Source organism: Saimiri boliviensis, chromosome 16 (genome assembly GCF_048565385.1).
Source record: "Saimiri boliviensis isolate mSaiBol1 chromosome 16, mSaiBol1.pri, whole genome shotgun sequence".
In the NCBI taxonomy this organism is placed as follows: Eukaryota; Metazoa; Chordata; class Mammalia; order Primates; family Cebidae; genus Saimiri; species Saimiri boliviensis.
Window position 1 is genome coordinate 55,915,980 of NC_133464.1, and position 20,318 is coordinate 55,936,297.

Below are 20,318 nucleotides of genomic sequence, written 5' to 3' on the forward strand. Positions count from 1 at the left end.
GCCTAGCCTTCCTGGTATCCCTTGGAGGCATCTGAGGAGTGTGCTTACATACATTTGAATAGCCCTCAGTACAGTTTCCAAGTGAAACTCCCAGGTTTTTCCCCTTTCTCAGCAACTTCAGAATTGGTGTCATATCTGCCTGCATCACATCCTTTTCACCCAGTGAGGACATTCTGAGTCCCAGTTTTGTTTCTTGGCTTAATTTTTCTCTAAATGTAGTGACCCATGAGTCATAGGCTGATGTTGGAAGAGATGGCAATTTTGCACCCTGGCTTATATACAGGTTCTGGGGCCTTGCTCATACTTGGTTATGGGTCATTGGATTCGGCACTAAAGTTCAAAGATCCTGGATGATGTCTGAGAATATGGCCCATATCACAGGCCCCTTGTTTTTCTGTCCCTCATGATGCACCTCTAGTACCTCTAGGGTATTGCTGTGGACCAAACGTTTGTGTTGTATAAAATTTTGTTATACAACATACAAGATTTTGTATGCTGAAATCTTAATCACTGATACAATGGTACTAGAAGGTGACTAGGTCATGAAGGAGGAGCCCTCATAAACATAAATTAGTGCCCTTATAAAAGGGACCTCAGAAAGCTCCCTTGCTGCATCTACCATATGAGGGCAAAACATGGCAACTTATAAGCCAGAAAGAAGGCCCTCACCAGACATGAAATCTGTCAGTAACTTACTCTTAGGCTTCCTGACATCTAGAGCTGTGAGAAATAAATTTATGTTGTTTATAAAACACCCAATTTATGATACTCTTTCACAGTAAACAAAACTGACTTATATACATATAGAAAACTTACCAGAGGGACCACACTGTTTCTTCAGCCTAATCAGCCTTTTTGGCTCATAGTGAAGGAATGAAAAATGCCTGTCAATTGGCCATGGAGACACAGGAGGTATTAGGTATCTTTGCTCCTTCCCCTATCTGGGATACCTTCTCACCTTTTATTCTGCAGTGAAAATCACACTTCACTCCGAGGAAGTTTAAATGTTAGGCGGGATCCATTGAAGTTGCTTCTATTCAACCGGTTCCCTTTGATTCAACATAGTTCTTCACAGACGTATTCAGGCAGGTGTCTCAAAGTCTTATAGATCTGGAGGGAAAGAAAAGAAATCGTGGCCTTTGGTAAGAATAATAGTGGAGATGAATGGCCAGAACATATCTACATTCTGGGTTGCAATTGGTTGTCCCCAAAAATATCTGACATTGATGAAAGTCATTTGCCACATCAAAGGAATACAATATTTCTTGATTGCACCTCTGGTCTTCCAAACCATGAGAGAATAATAAATTCTGTTACTTTAAGCAACCTAGTTTGGGGTAATTTGTTATGGGAACCCTGACAAACCAATATAAGAGGCTACAGCAAATATCCAAGTGAAGCGTAATGGAGGTCTGAACAAGAGGGGGAGGAGGAAGAAGCAGAAAGGAACATATATGGATGTGGGATGCGAGATTTACGATAAAGCTCATGTGCTGTAGACTCTCACTTGCACAACGCTCCTCCAAAGACTGTACCGAATTATCTATGAATAATTTGAAATTCTTTCATTCAAATAAAGCCCCCATTATATAAATTGCTGGCTGAACAGAGCTTACGCCAGCCTCTATCATATGCCTTGACAACTAACCTACTTAGGTAAATTTTAGAATAAAAGAAAATCAAACATTTCTAGGCTGGCAATCTGAGAGTGATGGTATTAGAAATTGATTAGAAATGAAATTTCTTTATCAGAAATTTGAATTCAGACACTCTTTTTGAAATTAAAAACAATTCATGTTTTCTAAGTATTTGTGACCTACTTATCCTTCAGCACTCAGCTCACTGGTGGGCAGGCAGTATGTAGTTTACTGACTCCAGTATAAAGAAACAATTACAGTCATGGGCTGCATAAAAACTTTGTGATCAACAACAAATGCATATAGGATAGTGAGCCTATAAGATTATAGTGGAGCTGAAATATTCCTGTTGCCTAGTGATGTCTTAGCTGTTGTGACTTCAGGGTACAATGCATCATTACTCATGTGTTTCTGGTAATGCTGGTGCAAACAGATCTACTGTATTGCCAGTCATATGAAAGTATAGCATATACAATTATGTATGGTACACAATACTTGATAATGATAATAAAATATTATATTACTGGTTTATGCATTTACTATATAAAGTGTATTCCTTCTATTTATGAAAAAAGTTGACTTTAAAATAGTCTCTGGCAAATCCTACAGGAGGTACCCAGAAGAAGACACTGTTATCACTGGACATGACAGCCCCCTGCGTGTTAGTGCCCTTGAAGACCTTTCAGTGGTACAAGATGTAGAGGTGGAAAACAGTGATGGTTGTGATCCTGACTCTGTGTAGGCCTAGGCCAAAATGTGTGTTTGTGCCTTAGTTTTCAACAAAATATTTTTAAAAGACAAACCTTAAAATGAAAGCTTATAGAATAAGAATAAAAGGAAAGAAAATATTTTTGTGTCTGCGGTTTAAGATAAGTGTTATCATAAAAGAATAAAAATGTTTAAAAACACATAAAAAGTGTGGGTTTTGTTTTTCAGACAGAGTTTCGCTCTTGTTGCCCAGGCTGGAGTGCAATGGCATGAACTCGGGTCACCACAATCTTTGCCTCCTGGGTTCAAGTGATTCTCCTGCCTCAGCCTCCCAAGTAGCTGGGATTACAGGCATGTAACACCATGCCCGGCTAATTTTTTACTTTTAGTAGAGACAGGATTTTTCCATGTTGGTCAGACTGGGCTCAAATTCCTGACCTCAGATGATTCACCTGCCTCGGCCTCCCAAAGTGCTGGGATTACAGGCGTGAGCCACCATGCCCAGCCAAAAATTAAAAAGTTTTAAAGTAAACTAATGTCATAAAGTTTATAGAGTAAGTTAACGTTAATTTATTATTGAAGAGAGAACATTTTAAAAAATAAATTTAGTATAGCCCAAGTGTGTAGTGTCTGTAAAGTCTACCATAGTTTCCAGTACTGTCCCAGGCCTTTACATTCACTCACCACTCATTCATTCACTGGCTCGCCCAGAGAACCTTCCAGTCCTCTTAGCTTCATTCATGATAAGTGCCCTATACAGGTGTACCTTTTTAAAAAAATATTTTATAGCATATTTTTATTTTGCTTTCTCTAAATTTAGTTATACCAATGTTTACCATTGTGTTATAGTTGACTACAGTATTTGGTATAATAATATGTTGTGTGGGTTACTACACTTGAAGCAAAAGGCTACATACACATATAGCCTAGCTGTGGAGTAAGCTACACCATCTAGGTTTGTGTAAACATACTCCATGATGTTCGTTTGACAAACATGCCTAAAAATGCATTTCTCAGAAGGTGTCCCTGTAGTTAAGTAACACATGACTGTATAAAGAAATGTGAGGAATAGTATAATAGGGGTGTGAGTATGATGCAAAATGGACACAGACGGGGAAAGCAGTTTACTACCACTGTATACTCGGGGTACTACTCAGGGTTTCCTAGAGGGACAGAACTATGTATAAAGGGGTGTTTATTAAGTACTAACATACAGGATCACAAGGTCCCACAATAGGCCGTCTGCAAGCTTGACCAGCAAGGAGAGCTAGTCTGAGTCTCAAAACTGAAGAACCTGGAGTCTGATGTTTGAGGGCAGGAAGCATCCAGCATGGGAGAAAAGTATAGACTGGGAGGCTAGGCCAATCTTGCCTTTTCACATTTTTTCACCTGCTTTATATTTGCTGATTAGATGGTGTCCACCAGATTAAGGGTGGGTCTGTCTTCTGCAGCCCACTGATTCAAATGTGAATTTCCTTTGGCAACATCCTCACAAATACCAGGATCAATACTTTGCATCCTTCAATCCAATCAAGTTGACACTCGGTATTAACCATCACAGGGGAAACCTTTTTTCAGCTTCTATCGTGAATTGAGTCTCATTGGCCTTTTTTTCTGAGACCAAGTCTCTCTCTGTCACCCAGGCTGGAGTGCAGTGGTGTGATCTCGGCTCACTGCAATCTCTGCCTCCCAGGTTCAAACGATTCTCCTGCCTCAGCCTCCCGATTAGCTGGGCCTACAGGTGTACACCATCATGCCCAGCTACTTTTTTTTTGGTCTTTTTAGTAGAGACACCATATTGGCCAGGCTGGTCTCAAACTCCTGACCTCTTGATCTGCCCACATCGGCCTCCCAAAGTGCTGGGATTAAAGGTATGAGCCACTATGCCCAGCCTAATTGGCCTTTAAAGAAAAGTCTGTTGACCTGTCGTTTAAGCCACAAACTACTCAAAAAAAGGGAGGCTCGGTAGTTTTTTTCTTTGTGTCCACTGTGATGTACAGAACACATCGAATAGTAGCCACAGATGCACCTTTAAAAATGGTAACCTGAGTCTTGTGTAGTAATAGACTATCCAAACAGACCCATAAAGCAGATGATAAAAAAATATGAGCCTTGATCTAGGACAAATATCAGGGCTGGAAAGGTGGAATTAGATAATTAACAGAGAGATAATTGCTGAATCTCTGGAATTGACAGAGAGCCTTGAGCGGACGGATATAGAAAGGAAGAGACATGAGGTTGAGCCTTGACTAACAGGAGCACCATGTTAGTTTTTGTGATGAATACAGGAAAGCATTTTTAACTGTAATGATTGTGGAGCCAAAGAGATACTTTAAATAAATACATTCCATAAATTGGTGAAATTAAACTGTATTGTAACTGTGACTTTCTCTGGCTTTTTCTTGTTTGGCCCATCACTTACAGGAAATGTCAAGTGATTCCAAAGACCACCTGGAATTGCTTTAACTTCAATCCCCTGAGAAGCCTTAAAAGGTCAAGTATCATCCCCTACTGCTTCTCAGATTCCTTTACATCGTCCTGCCTTCCTAGTTAATCTTCCTTATTCCTGTAAAATTCACATGTGCCAGTGCTGTAGATAGAAATGATATACATTCTTTCAATTTTGGAAGGAGCTTTTTCTCATAGACTCAAGGGGATAATCCTACATTTTAAAGATAGATTTTTAAATTTTGAAAGCCATAAAGATCAAAAGATTAAAACAACTTTTTTTTTTTTTTTGAGGCGGAATTTCGCTCTTGTTACCCAGTCTGGAGTGCAATGGCGCGATCTCGGCTCACTGCAACCTCCGCCTCCTGGGTTCAGGCAATTCTCCTGCCTCAGCCTCCTGAGTAGCTGGGATTACAGGCACGTGCCACCATGCCCAGCTAATTTTTTTATTTTTAGTAGAGACGGGGTTTCACCATGTTGACCAGGATGGTCTCGATGTCTTGACCTCGTGATCCACCTGCCTTGGCCTCCCAAAGTGCTGGGATTACAGGCTTGAGCCACCGCGCCCGGCCAAAAGATTAAAATAACTCTTTAAAAATTATCTAACAGCACATTATGCAATAATAATGTACATTGTTTTAAAATACATAAATTTAAATCCAAAAAAGAAATAATTGTCAGTGATTTTAGACATACATATTAATCACACTATTGGAGTGTGTAAAAATACATGCACACATACGAATGTACGCATAAGGGAACCTAAGTGGACACGTACAGACAAGTACATGTGCATCGATTACCAATCATGAGGGAATGTGTTCTCTTTCCAGGTCCACAGGGGGCGCAGTTGCAAGGGCAAGAACTTCCCAGCGCCATGGCCCCCTCCCATCTCTCTCCATCCGGGAGATTTAAAGGTTTATGTTTGAATTTCGCGGGAGGGAAGAAACTAAGAGTCAATCACTCCAGCGGAAGTTCTAAGGAACTCCTTTTATGGCCCAGGGGTCTTGGAGAAGGTGGGGGTTCCTCCCAGGTTAAAAGCCCCCTTCTTCCACACCCCTTTGGACTCCGTGTTTGGGTCCCCTTCCACGAACACGCCCTTCGTGGAAGCCATCTTTCTCTCTCCTGGATTTTCCCTCTGGAGTCCCCTTCCACACTCTCTCGTGGAAGCCTGTCTTCCCCTCCTAAACTCCATCTCTCTCTGTTCCCTTCCACTCAGTGTGGAAGCTGCTTTCCTCTCCTGGATTCATCTTTCTGGATTCTCTCACTCAGTGTGAGAGTCAGCTGTTCCTTTCTATCTCCTTCTCCTGTTTCTCTCTCTCTAAATAAATCACTTTCTACAAACACTTTCGAGTCCGGCATTTACTGTGCCCTGCGCTGTGGCCCCGTCTCATTCTTGAGAGGGCAGGAGACCAAGAACCTGGAGAAACGTCCTCTCAGGGGAGCTGAGGGCACCCTGAACCCCAATATTACCTTTTGGTGAGCCGGCCATGAGAGGGGTACACCAGAAAGAGGGGTGCAGGAGGAAAGCGGTATAGCCGGAGAAAAAGACTTCAAAATCGTGAGTAAAACCGGCCCCATTCCGTCCTGTCTCTTTAAGAACACCGGAGCAGCGGTGCCGAGCTTCCTCAGGGCTGGCGGAATTAAAAGTGGTTTTTTCCGGTGGGAGCCTCTGGGGTGAAGAGGGGAGCACGGCCCCCAGGGCCTTTGGCTCCTTGAGCGCGGGAGCAGCCCAGCCCCAGGAGAGTTCAGGGGTCAGCTGGAGAAAACAGTGGGGAGCAAGCGGAGAGGTGCAGCCCCAGCCTGCAAAGGACCAGAGAGCGCGCAGCATGGCGCTTAGTTCTGGCAGGCCTCTCCGGCGTTCTTCTGTCTCAGGCAGCAGGTGAAAAGGCTCCCCGGGACCTTCGCCTGCTGGCCACAAGTCACTGTGTGGGCAGCGGCTGGAAGAGTGGCCGAGGGTCAGACGAGGTCCTGGCAACATGGTGGACGGCGTGCCGCAGAGCTGGGGGCGGGCCTTCCCCTCCGCACGGAGCGCGGCACCGAGGCCTGGCGTTTTTCCTTTGCCAGTGCAGCTGAGGTAAAGGAAGCGGCTGCTGGCTGTTGGCCATCAGCCCCAGCCCCGCCCAGCTTTTATACAGGCCACACCGCCTCAGGGTGCAGCATATTCATTCAAAATACCGCGTAAGAAAGCTTTCTGCCTTCCTTTAATGCAGGCGGCTTGTTTGCACAGTTGGTTAAGGTGTAGTGCCTGCAGCTGCGAGGTTGCTGGTTCAAGTTCCCAGTGGAGTCAGTCTTGAATTGGAACCTGAAGAAATGTCCTCTCAGGGGAGCTGAGGGCACCCTGAACCCCGATAGTGTAATGAGAGCTTTAAGATGCCACTGTATGTCAAAAATGAATTAAATCACTCTAAATATTACCTTTACCTTAACTTCATTTTCTCAACAACGGAATGAAGTAGAAAAAAATTATTTAATAAATTTTCCAACTACAGCTGTACAGCTAACACATATATAATCCTAAAGTGGGCAAGATAAGACAAAGCATATTCTTCGGTTTAATTCAAAAAAGTTGTTTATTGGATGTCTTTTATCTTCCAGTCAATGTGCCACATGCTTAGACAAAATTCCTGTGTTTGCCATAGAAAAAGATATATTAATGCAATTTTGAACATCAAAGGAGTTATTTGCCCCCAAGCTAAATACCAGTCTTTTTTCAGAAGTACAAAGGAGAGATTCCAGTTTGTAAACTATAAATAAGTAAATAATAAATGCTGACAGCCAGTTACCAATGGAGCAGTTTTTTTTTTTTTTTTTCCCCTAATTTTTATCTTTTCCCTTTTCTTTGCCTTCTTCTTCATCTTCTTGCTGACTCTTATAACTTGTCCCATCTTTTCCACTTCAGGTATTCCTTGGTTTACTTAAAAATGGAGTCAAAAGAGGTACGGAAAGGTTCAAATTTCTTACCTTTTATTCCCTAAGATATACTCTAAAGTCTTGTTTAATTTTGAAAATCTGGCTGCTAATATCTTTGAAAATAAAATAGATGGGAGATAATAAAAACTAACATAGGGGAATACAAAATAATAGTAACATTCTTCAATATATTTTCCCAGTTCTAACAAAGGTGGTAATTGAAGGGCTCATTAGAATTATACTCCTGTGTACATCAGAGAGCTTACTAAAAATGGTCTACAGTATGCAACACATCTGTGCTTAGAGTATAGGTTTGAAAAATCAGTGAAAGATTTTTAAAAAATAGATGATTTTCAACTTTGAGGAATTTAAGTTTGGGTAACATTTTATTCCCCTGAAACATAGAAGATGAACACATTGAAACATTTTCTCATACTATATGTTTAATTTTTTTTTTTTTTGATGGAAATAATCATGTAAGTGTTACTACATCCAAAACAAGAGTCCTGATTCTGTTCACTTCATCTGGATTAATGCTTTATGACATATACTAAGGTTTAGCAAATCCTGGGTATTCAAAGTGAGATTGAGCCTGTTCCACCAAAGAACATACAGTTAAATGTGGGAAACAAAAACAGTTGAGCACGCTGCTGTTCATTCATTCAATGTAGTTCATTCATTCAAATGTTTGCTTGAGCCTCATCAAGTACTTGATACTTTTCTAGGTGCTGGAGACAAAGCAGTGAACATAAGGGCCCCCAGATGAGATTGGAAGTCTGAGAGCAACACCTTCAACAAGGTATTACTTAACAACAAATATAAGTTAACTCTAGGAGAAAAATCTGAAAAAGAACTCCTCTCCTTAAGTGCAGAGGAACAATATGTGTGGAGGAATCTGGGAAGGAGATGGCATACTGACTTGGGCATAGATTTTGTTTATTTCTTTGTTCTTCTGTGTTTAGAAGCATTTAATGAAATAGAACATTTAATTAAAGTTAAAGCAATAAATGAGACTCATGAAGGGCCTTACATACTAAATTAAGAAGATTGGACTTGACCCTAAAAACTGTTAGAAATATTAAAAGACTTTATAGAGGGTTAATATAGCCTAGATTTATATTTTAATAAACAATAATAACATTTATTTTGCCCTTATGATGTGTAAAACAAAATGCTAGCTCTATTTAACCACTGTCTAATTTATTTTTTGAGGTCAAAAGAGCTGTCAAATGAAGATATTATTATCATTCCCACTTAAGAGATAAGAAAACAGATGCAGAGAAGTTAGGAAACAAAGCATAAGGTCTCACAGCTTAAGGTCAGCATTTGAAGGGAGGAAACCTGACTAAAAACTATCTGCTTTTCTATCTCAGCAAAGTAATTCTGTTTTCTTAGAAAGATCACACTTACTTCATCAATGTTAAATTTACTCACTGTATTAGTCTGTTCTCACATTGCTATAAAGAAATTCATGAGAAAGGGTAATTTATGAGAAGAGATGTTTAATTGGCTTATGGTTCCGCAGGCTGTACAGGAAGCATAGAGTCATCTGCCTCTGGGGAGCCCTCAGGAAGCTTCCAACCATGGTGAAAGGCAAAGGGGGAGCAGGCACATCACATGGCAAAAGTGGGAGAAAGAGAGTGAGGAGGGAGGTGCCACAAACTTTTAAAAGCTCAGATCTCCCAAGAACTGTCTCACCATTGTGAGGACAGTGTCAAGAAGATCGTACAAAACCATTCATGAGAAATCTACTCTCATGACCCAGTCACCCTCTACCAGGCCCCACCTCTAACATTGGGGATTACATTTCAATATGAGATTTGGTCAGGGACATATGTTTAAACTATATTACTCACCAAACATTTATCGAGTAGGGCAGGGCAATTTGCCATCTTCTACAGTTATGTTGATGAATAGGGATTCTTTGTGCTTCCAGCATACATCTACAGCAATATGAAAACCTCAGAAGTTTCATTGGGAGTTCTTTTTATTTGATTTCAGGCAGTAGTGTTGAGGATATGAATACGGGCACCATGAGCATTAAAAAGGATCAGTTACAACACTACTGCATAGCCAAAGGAGACTGGAGGAGGGCCTGGAGTAGGGCAAGACCTGATTCTCTCCTACCATGTGCTCCAATTTTTTGTTTGGAAAGTAGGATAGAAGTACTGTTGCAGCAGAAACAAACCAACCAAATCCTGGTTTTGTCCTCTGCACCATATACATTAGTGTTTTATTTACTGTGTGCAAGAAAGCTTAGCAAATCCTGAATATTTAAGATAAGAGTATTAGTTGGGGTTTTCCAGAGACACAGAACCAATAGGTAAAAGACTTATTATAAGGAGTTGGCTCCTATGATTTTGGAGACTGGGAGGTTTTCATGATTTGCCACTGCAAGCTGCAGAACCAGAAAAGGCTATGGTGTAATTCAGTCTGAGTCCAAAGAGCTAAGCACCAGGAAGCTGATGGTGTAAATCACAGTCCGAGGCCAGCACAAGATGAGATCAGATAGATGTTCCAACTCACGCAGTGAGGCAGGAGAAAAGGGGGGAAATTCCTCTTTTCTTTGCCTTTTGTCCTTCAATAGATTGGATGGTGCCCTCCCATATTAAGAAGAATACTGGACTTTACTGAGTCCACTGATTCAAATGCTAATCTCATCTAGATACACCCACCCAGACAGACCCAGAAATAATGTTTCATCTGAGCACACCTTAGCCTAGTCAACTTGACACATAAAATTGACCATCACAGTAAGACTGAGCCTGTTTCCCAGAGAACATATGGCCTAATGTAGGAGACAAATAAGCAGATGATCATACTGCTATTTATTTGCTTATTAGAAGTCAGGGTGAAGAAGAGAAATTAAGGGATGACTCCTGAAAACTGAGAGTAATGTTGACTTTCACCAAAGATGGTAGAATATGGTAGAGGAACACAGAGAGAAAGGAAAATGACAAGTTAAAAAATGTGAAAGACAAAATACACACTGTGTGAAACATTTAAGATAATTTTGGGAAGACAATGTATCTAGAAGATTACTAGATCAATCAGTTGATAGCTGTAGAAGCAATCAAAGCTAAAGATAAAGGCTTCCATGTCATCCCAATCTACTGGGAAAACATTTTGCCACAAGGGAGAATAAAAAGGATTTAAAAACACAACAAAACAAAACTTTGTGTGGGTTTGCAAAATAATGAGCAACTGATTTAGGATCCATAATGAACGTTAATATGAAACTTTACTTTTTTGGTTCCCAATTTGCTCTTCAGTAAAATTAAGAACTAAGTCTAAGCATTTTTCTAACGCTAACATCTATTCTGAATAAATTCCATTTCTTTTCCCCCTCTGTGCCCATCCCTCTGCCTTTTCCAAATCTTGAGATATTGTTATACAATAAAAAAATCAGCAATATAATGGGGGTAATTTTTTTGTCAGTTTGCTATGGAATTTCTCATAAATGGATCATGCTACTGGAAAAAGTCATCAATAAATAACCAAAAAAAAGTGTTCCGGGCCAGGCATGGTGGCTTATGCCTGCAGTTCCAGCACTTTGGTAGGCTGAGATGGGTGGACCACCTGAAGTCAGGAGTTTGAGACCAGCCTGGCCAACATGGCAAAACCCTGTCTCTACTAAAAATACAAAAATTAGCCAGGCATGGTGGTGCATGCTTATAATCCCAGCTATTAGAGGGCTAAGGCAGGAAGATCACTTGAACCTGGGAGGCAGAGGTTGCAGTGAGCCAAGATCATGTCACTAAATTCCAGCCTGAGCAACAGAGCAAGACTGTCAAACAACAAATAAACAAACAAACAAAAAAAAACCTGTTCCTTCCTTTTTGCAGGAGTCTTCCTCGATACCCAGGCTGGAGTGCATTGGTGTAATCACTGCTTACTGCAGTCTTCACTTATGAGGTGAAGCAATCCTCCGGGACCACACAGGCACACCACCACACCTGGCTAATTTTATTACATTTTTTGGTAGAGACAAGGACTTAATATGTTGCCCTGGCTGGTCTTGAACTCCTGGACTCAAGTGATCCTCCCACCTCAAGTTCCAAAAGTGTTGGGATTACAGGCATGAGCCACCATATTTTGCCAAAAAAAAAAAAAAAAAAAAATCCTCCTTCTTTCGCTGGAAAATCCACCTTGTTTCTTGTTTCCCCTGCAACTGGGCAACATCTGTGTTGTTGGAAACCCAAAGGACAGCCCCATGGAAGCCCCATGATAGCTGTACTGGAAGCTGCTCTGCATTCCCATCCCAAGAGCTATCAAGCTGGGGTTCCTCCGCAGAGAGGCCATGAGTTTCTAGCACAAATAAAAGGGTTTAGTTCTGATAACATATTACTCGGTCTTACACAGAATAGGTGCAAGTAAAATTTTCTAAATAAGAGTACCAGAGATCTTCCAGGTGTTGCTCATATCATTTTTTTAATTAGGACAGTAAACACTCTAAGATTGAGTAAGAACTTTGGATAAATATTAATCAGGAAAATGACAACAGGTATTTAGCATCTTTTGATCAAATTTTAAAAATAAGAGAGCATGGGTCACTGACTAAAAATGTATATTAAATTAATATGATTCCCATCTTCTAATTATAGTATAAGACCTGCTTGCCAATTCAGAATAATGAATTTTAGGGTATGGCAATTGATTACAACAGGAAAAGATAGGCCAACTCAAATTTGCAAATAAGAACAGTGAAGCTGAATATAGGTGAACTTTTTTGAATGAGATGGATGAACATCTCTGAATGAAATATTCAAGACTATGCAACAAACTGCCTCCCAAGGGAAATGAGAAAATTCAATTTCACGGGTAAATTAAAATTATAATAAAAAGCCTTTAAAACACAGACACCACACATATATATGCCCTAATATTTGTCTTTTGCAGGAATAAGTAGATCACTAGTTGAGCTAACAGATTTTTTTCAACTATGTATTTTGCCTTTTTCCCATAAATAATTGTAATCCTTGTTACAATTATTATTCTGAACCAAGATTGATTTATTTTCTTTAAAATTCAGATATCCTGTTTTTTTTTTTTTACCTCCCTCAATCCTAAAGTAAATGTAGACATTGTATATTTTTGAATAATTTATCACTTTGTGAAGCTGCACAAGTATAAGTAACAGATTTCAAACCGCAGTTGACAGAGAGGGCACTTGGCAATGTCAGGCTCCGGAGTCCAGAATTTTAAGGAGTTTTATTCACTTCTAGAAACCTTGTTTCCCTTCTTTCCAACTAAATAAAGCTTATTTCAACAAATTTCCTCATTTTTTAATATTGCTAACTCTAATTAAGTCACTTTAACGTGAGAAAACTCTGTACTATGAAGCTTATGTATCTTCTGTGATCCCACCATATTTTTATAATATAAATATTATTATGGTCTCCATGTTAAATATTAAGAAACGGAGATTTAGAGAATAAGTAAGGGACATAGCCAGGTTTACAAAGCTAACAAACAGTAAGACTAACATTGAAAATTGACTCTAAAGCCCAAAGCTTAATCACTACTCCAAATTCTTAAACGCTTCAAACATTAAATACGAAATCATTCGGATAAATCATATCAGCTTTCCCCAAAATGTTACGAGATTTTCATGAAATATACCCAAATGTGGCAGAAGATTATGGTGAGTTTACATCATTTTCAGGGTAATACTTTCTAACAAGAAAACCAGAAAATTTAGAAAAAAAATTACAATCGATATGCACAATAAACAATGTTAATGAAGAATAATTGTTTACCTTTAGCCAGTGACAAAGGCCAAACTGTAGCGAGCCTTCTTTTTTGAGTAGGCCTTAACCTTTGTTCCTGTCCTTCTGGGGCCTGCATTGCCCGGGATTAGTAAAAATCCTTCTTAGGTAAGTCTGTAGAGAATTCCTTACCTTTGATATCTGATAATCTTCATATCCCACCATATTCCTTACTTCCTCAATCTCTCATGTGATATCAGCTCACCCTGGCCTGCCTTCAGCAAGAATTGAATTAGATCAGCTTAATAGGAATCTCCCTATTTTTGATGTCTTCCATTAGTAATGTTGCATATACCAATGCCCTTCCTCACTTTTTGGCTATAAATCCATACTTGTTCTTGTTATATTCAGAGTTGAGCCCAGATCTGTACTGAGGTACCTACTGGACTATTTCCTGAATAAAATCTGGCTTTGCTACCTTCCTGTCAGATTTTGATCATTTTTGTTGTTGTTGTTAACACTGTACACATGCAAGGAAAAGAAACATGAGGAAAGGAATGTGTTTTGAGTAGAGTGATATTTTACACCCCATCATTTTTTTTTCTGCCTGTTTGCATAGAAGTTTTTAGAATATGATCATTTAGTTCAAACAGTTGTGGGAAAGTCATCTTTATTTGCTCTGGCAATATTTCTAAACTCGAGAGGGGAGCATGATTGTTTACTTAACTTCTTCAAAATATCAACTATGACAGACAGTGATAGACTGCATCTTTTAATCTACAAGTGGGCACTATCCTACTGAAAAATTATAGAATCAACCTGAAGCATGCTTTGGAGCTACTCCCTCCCACCAGTACTTTGCTTTGATTAGGATTTACTGTAGCTAAAATAATACCCTTATCTTCCTGTTTGCCAGCCTTTATGAGCAGGAAATATCCTTGGAGAAGAAAAAAACAGTTTGATCCCCAATCCCTTCTCCACAGGGTAAACCACTGTTATCATTGATAGTGTTCTTATGGGGTGAGATTCTATTGTTCAAAACTGCATTTCATGAAGCAGTCATAAAAGATTTTCAAATATCATCAAGTGAGCACTTTGAATACTAGAATAACAAAGGCAGAGTTTATCTTTCATTTGATAACAAGTCTTTTGTGATTTCTCCTGTATACTAAAGAAACCATTTACATTAACTGCAGTAAAACAACAACAACAAAATGCCATTTAGCAGCAGGTATTGGATAGACACATTTTCACCAGCAAATTTAGTCCTTTTCAAAAGAAAATGTATAACTTTCATTTTATAGTTTTTGAATTTTTATCATATATGATTAAATTATAACTTTCACAGGTCAGAAAAACTTGGAAAGCCCTATTTACTCCTACCAAAATGTTCTTAAAATAAGTCTCTGTTTTTTTTTTTTTTCAAGAACATGATTATGAAATGTATTCCGTTGCCCAAGGTCCTACAACAGACAATTTCCCATTATTTTCCACAAGATCCAAAAGAGCATTCTTGATTTCAATCAGGTCAGACACCCTGTCAGAGTCCAATCTTGACACATCAATGACAAGGCATATCAGAGCAGTCAAAAGTTTACAACATGTAATAAAAACTGAACTAAAGTCAAGCATGCTATCCTCTTGCAGGCCCAGGGAGACTCTAGGCAACTAGTGATTTGTAGGCTCCATTACATCCCAAATGTTCGATGTATCTAGCCCTTGGCAGGGTGTCAAGGACAAGAAATAATCAGTCTTTAGAGATCACTTTTGAAATGCTATGCCCTCTGCTTCTTTCAGGTGAATCATTCTTTCTGTGTTGTCAGGATCCACTGATGAAAGCTGACTACTTTCAATAGCCTGTGACAAGTGAGGCATCCCCCCTCCATATGTGGAGAAAATGATATTGTGCACACAGCTTTCACCAGGCATGCTGTGAGTGATGAGCCACTGCACAACATCATCCTAGAGAACTTCTTTTCCAGAGTGAAAAGTAAAACTGAGAAGGAGGTACATGATCTTGTACGCAGGAACATAATGGTTGACAGAATAGATGGGAGGATATTTTAAAATTTATTTCAGATGTTTTATGTCTAGAAACCAAATTGTGTCTTCATGCTGAATCTCTAGATTTAAAATGGTGGACTAATATTGGGTGTCTGAAAATAAGGTGGAAGTAAATGATGTACCGTGGTTGTAGTGTTTACATTGCAATACTACCAAATAAGCATTCTTGTCTTAATATGACTTTTAGTCCCCTTTACAGCTAATATATGCTGATTAAAGTACCACTATCAAACAGACAAAGCAAACTAGCCAAATAAGTCTAAGACTTATGCTAGTTTAATTTCTAGATCACTATAAAAAATAGCTTACTACCATTCACTTGGTATTTAGAATGGATGGCATGGTGTAGAAGATGGTATTATAATTCTAGGTAATTGCAAAACTTTTCTTACTGAGAGTCCCACAGCACCCAATTCAAAACACTGACAAAAATGACTGAGGACTCTGATTTAGGGATGTCAAATAATGAATCTTTTATATTCTCGGCATTCTAGACGTCTTATATTTTAAAACAATTACACATAATTGTCCATATATCTGTAAAGAGAATTGTTATTGATTTTCAAATAGCAACTTTTTTTCTCATGATAGGTTTAGATCTTTTTCACTCACTAGAATTCCCACTATTTAAACATGAAACCACAACAGGTAAAGTTTTTCTTATCAATACCCTATAGCTATTATACTTATTGACAAATACTAATTCTTAAAAACTGATCATGTCTTTTTTAGTTAAAGAGTTAGTTTCAGATTTTCCTCTCACATGTCCATATTTAGTTAATTTACTGTAATTTGAGATTAGCAATTAGATAATGATATTAAGGATAAAGAAAAGTAGAAATACTCAATATTTCTATTTTGGAGAAAACATGTAAAACAATACGGAGAGATAGAAAGCAAGAATTCAAATATAATATCAATTACTTGAGGAATCTACTAGATGAATTTTGGTTTTACCTTAATGCATTGTGCTAATGTGAGAATATGACACTTTGATTTCCCAAGTATTCTAAAAAAAAAAAATTGCATAGACTAGGAAATATTGATTATGAAACTTAATCAATAATTGAATCTTAAATATATTCCCAATAACATAAAAAGGTACAAGTATATAGGAATGCATAATCTCACATAAAATATTTTATGTTTTTACAATAAAAATTTGGTAAACATTTAATTAAATATGGCAAATTGTTATACTGTTTTGTATTCTATAATAGAAACAAATTTTAAAGTATAAAAGTCAGTTTCAAAAGTAAACAATTTCCAAATTACAGATAATTCTTCCTGTCTATGAATTATTTTTAATTACTTTACCATTTATTATTTCTTCATTCTTTTTTTTTAGACGGAGTCTCACTCTGTCACCAGGCTGGAGTACAGTGGTTTAATCTCAGCTCACTGTCACCTCTACTTCCTAGGTTCCGTTCACACGATTCTCCTGCCTCACCCTCCTGAGTAGCTGGGACTACAGGTGCATGCCACCACACCCAGGTAATTTTTGTTTTTTTAGTAGAGATGGGGTTTCACCATGTTGGCCAAGATGGTCTCAATCTCTTGATCTTGTGATCTGCCTGCCTTGGCCTCCCAAGTGCTGGGATTACAAGAGTGAGCCACTGCGCCCAGCCTGTTATTTCTTTCTAAGTGCTGACTTTTTTTTGTTTGTTTGTTAAATGTTTTCTTCATGTCTTTTAATAGTCTAGTTCAAGTGCAATAATATTCAGTCTTTATATTACTATTTGAAATACATATGAACTTGAATTTTAAAATTTTTGGTTGTATATGCCATTCTTTTAAAAAACTTATCTAACTATATGTACATGTAAAATATCTATATTTGTATTTAAATATATCTGTCTACATATTGATATTAAGTTATCTGTACTACAGAAATTTTCAGGAAATCTGCAAAGTTTTCGTTTTGGACTAATTACTATATGTGTATTTATACTGTAAAGGAGAAGTCGTTTTCAAGCATCCAGTCTCCCAGGCCTGTAGAAATGTTACCAATGCTTATGTTCTAGTCCCAGCCTCACATTTTTTTTGAGGGAGTTTCCCTTTTTTCTCTTATGTTTCTAATACCCCTCTGCACAACCACACACACACACACACACACACACACACACACACACACACACACAGTGGGAGTGGGAATATTCCAATTTCCCCTCTACTTTAAATACATATGTGTGTCTGTCTGTCTGTCTTTCTGTCTGTGTGCATGGTAAACCGAAAAGAAAATCCTAAGCTCCCTCAACTGACTCTGAGCCAAGGGAAACCTGAACATCTGAATTCCCTACTATGCCAGAAAGGGAGGTCAGACATGCCTCGCTATATCCCCTCCTTCTTGGAATTTAGGCACAACTGACCAGCCATAAGACTAGCAAAACAGATGCTTTGGCAATAAGATATTAAAGTTCAGCGTGACTCTGGTATGGCCTCACACGGCAAATAGATCTCCCTGATGGAAATCTAAATACTTTACCCCAATGTATGTTTTTGACATAGTTCCAAATGGCCTTGCAAAACCATTTTGTTGGGAAATTTTTATATCTGTAGTGAATCTCCATTGCTGCAGCTAGGCCTTTCCCACATTTAGAAGACATTAAATAACCAACCGTCTGACACTTTTTCAGGTCTAAAAAACATCATTTGTGATCTATTCTCTCTGAAGCCTTCTATCTGGAGGACTCATCTACATAGCAAGAACTGTGGATTTCACAAACCCCCTTAACTCAAGCATTTCTTCTGCTAATTTCAAGTCTTTAGTTTAACTCTTTCAACCATTGTCAATAGGAAAATCTTTGAATCATCTATGACCTATAAATACCACCCGCAACTTCCAAGATGTCCAATTGTTGTCGGTGGGTAGGTGCAGGTTCTTGACTTTGCTGCACAAAAGAATTTGTGGGCAAGCCTAAAGTGAAAGTAGGTAAAGAAATTTATTATTGCAAAGGGAAAGTATACTCTGATAGCTGGGTCAGAGGGGACTGCTCAAGAATGAGACAGTGTCATTCGGCACTGAGGCACTTCCCTTTGTGGGAGATTTACATTATTTATTCATAAAGGGGTGGGAAGAGGCGTTGGTTAAGCACGTTGTGGGTGGTTTCCCAAGCCTGCATGCCTAGTGGTTGTACATGCTAGTGCATATATAACTTGCTATTAGCATCTTCAATCTCCACCCAGGGATGTTTGTTACTATTATAATGAGCATATGTCAGCCCAAGGACACAAATCATCTGTTTCTCCACTTCTGTGAATTTGGGGATTTTTCCTCCTACACTTTTACCTCCTTGCTGCAGAATATTCTAACCACAAACCCAAGATGTGTTCTGTGTGCTGTTGGGTGGTTTGTTCTGTTCAGCTTTTTGGCAAGTTTGTTTCCCTTTAAGAGAGGCTGTGGCCACCTTGTCTAACCTACCTCACCACCTTTCTGGGCTGACCCAATGTATACCTTACACATGGTTTATTTTTGTGCTTGTAACTTCCATCTTCCTAAAATGTGTAAAACCAAACTATAACCTGACTGTATTACTCTGTTTTCAAGCTGCTAACAGAGACGTACTGGAGACTGGGTAATTTATAAAGGAAGGAGGTTTAATTAGCTCATAGTTCCATATGGCTGGGGAGGCCTCACAATAATGGTGGAAGGTAAAAGGGAAGCAAGACACATCTTACATGGCAGCAGGCAAGAGAGAGTGTGCAAAGGGACGGCCCTTTTATAAAATCATCAGATCTTGTGAGACTTATTCACTCTCATGAGAACAGCATGGAGAAAGCCTGCCCTGTGATTCAATTACCGCACACCAGGTCCCTCCCACAACACTTGGAATTTATTCAAATTCAGGTTAAGATTTGATTGGGGAGAAAGCCAAACCATATTACTGACTGACTCAGGCATACTCTTAGGACCTCCTGAGACTGTTCCTCAGACTGCAGTCACTCAAATATTTTACAGAGTTTGGTTTGTGTGTGTGTGTGTGTGTGTGTGTGTGTGTAAATTCCTTACAATTGCATCCTACTCATTCAAGCTGAATAATTCCAAAACAAGTCTATGTGTTTGAAATAAAGAGTTGTGGTAGATATTTAGGTTAACAGCCTATCTTAACGTGAAAATTCAAATGGGAAATGTTTTTTGAATGAGTTATGCAATTTATGTTAGTTTGAATTCAAATATCATCAATTGAATATATGTGCTTATATACAATCTTCAAATTTACAAGAAACAGTTAGAAATTTTAAAACATATACATCCATCAATTTTTTAAAAAGGAGAAAATGTATATCTGATTTAGCACATGTGAAAAAGATGATACCTTCACAAACATTGAGAACCAACAAGAATCTGACCTTGGCAAGGCTCGGGAATTTAACAGCTGGCTTTAAATGCAAGTCTTTAGAAGAAGCAGTTTGATCCCTGAAAGCCTGGAGCCTTCATATCCAGGCAACTTCCTCAACCTAATAATGAGGAAAAACAGGAGGTTATTCATCTGGAGATATTTAATTGGAAAGACTCTGTACTTTGGATATCAGGACAAGGTTGAGAGTAAAGTGAAGCTTAGTTCTCCTATTAGCTTGTTTTCATGCTGGTGATAAAGATGTAAGACATACCCGAGACTGGGTAATTTATAAAAGAAAGAGGCTTAATGGACTTACAGTTCCACATGGCTGGGAAGACCCCACAGGCATGGCAGAAAGCAAAAAGGCACATCTCACATGGCAGCAGACAAGAGAATGAGAGCCTAGCAAAAGGGGTTTCCCCTTATAAAACCATCAGACCTCATGAGACTTATTCACTACTACAAAAACAGTATGGGGGAATCACCCCATGATTCAGTTA

At 38.8% G+C, this 20,318-nt stretch overlaps 1 long non-coding RNA gene across 1 annotated transcript in view; it reads left to right on the forward strand.

The window, feature by feature from the left end:
* Window positions 1-8,429: 8,429 nt before the first annotated feature.
* The window catches only part of LOC104651245 (uncharacterized), a 30,228-nt gene continuing 18,339 nt past the window's right edge, over window positions 8,430-20,318 (forward strand). Inside the window, exons 1-2 of the long non-coding RNA XR_744738.2 lie at window positions 8,430-8,505; window positions 16,900-16,972. This is a non-coding gene — a long non-coding RNA (uncharacterized LOC104651245). The remainder of the gene's footprint in view (window positions 8,506-16,899; window positions 16,973-20,318) is intronic.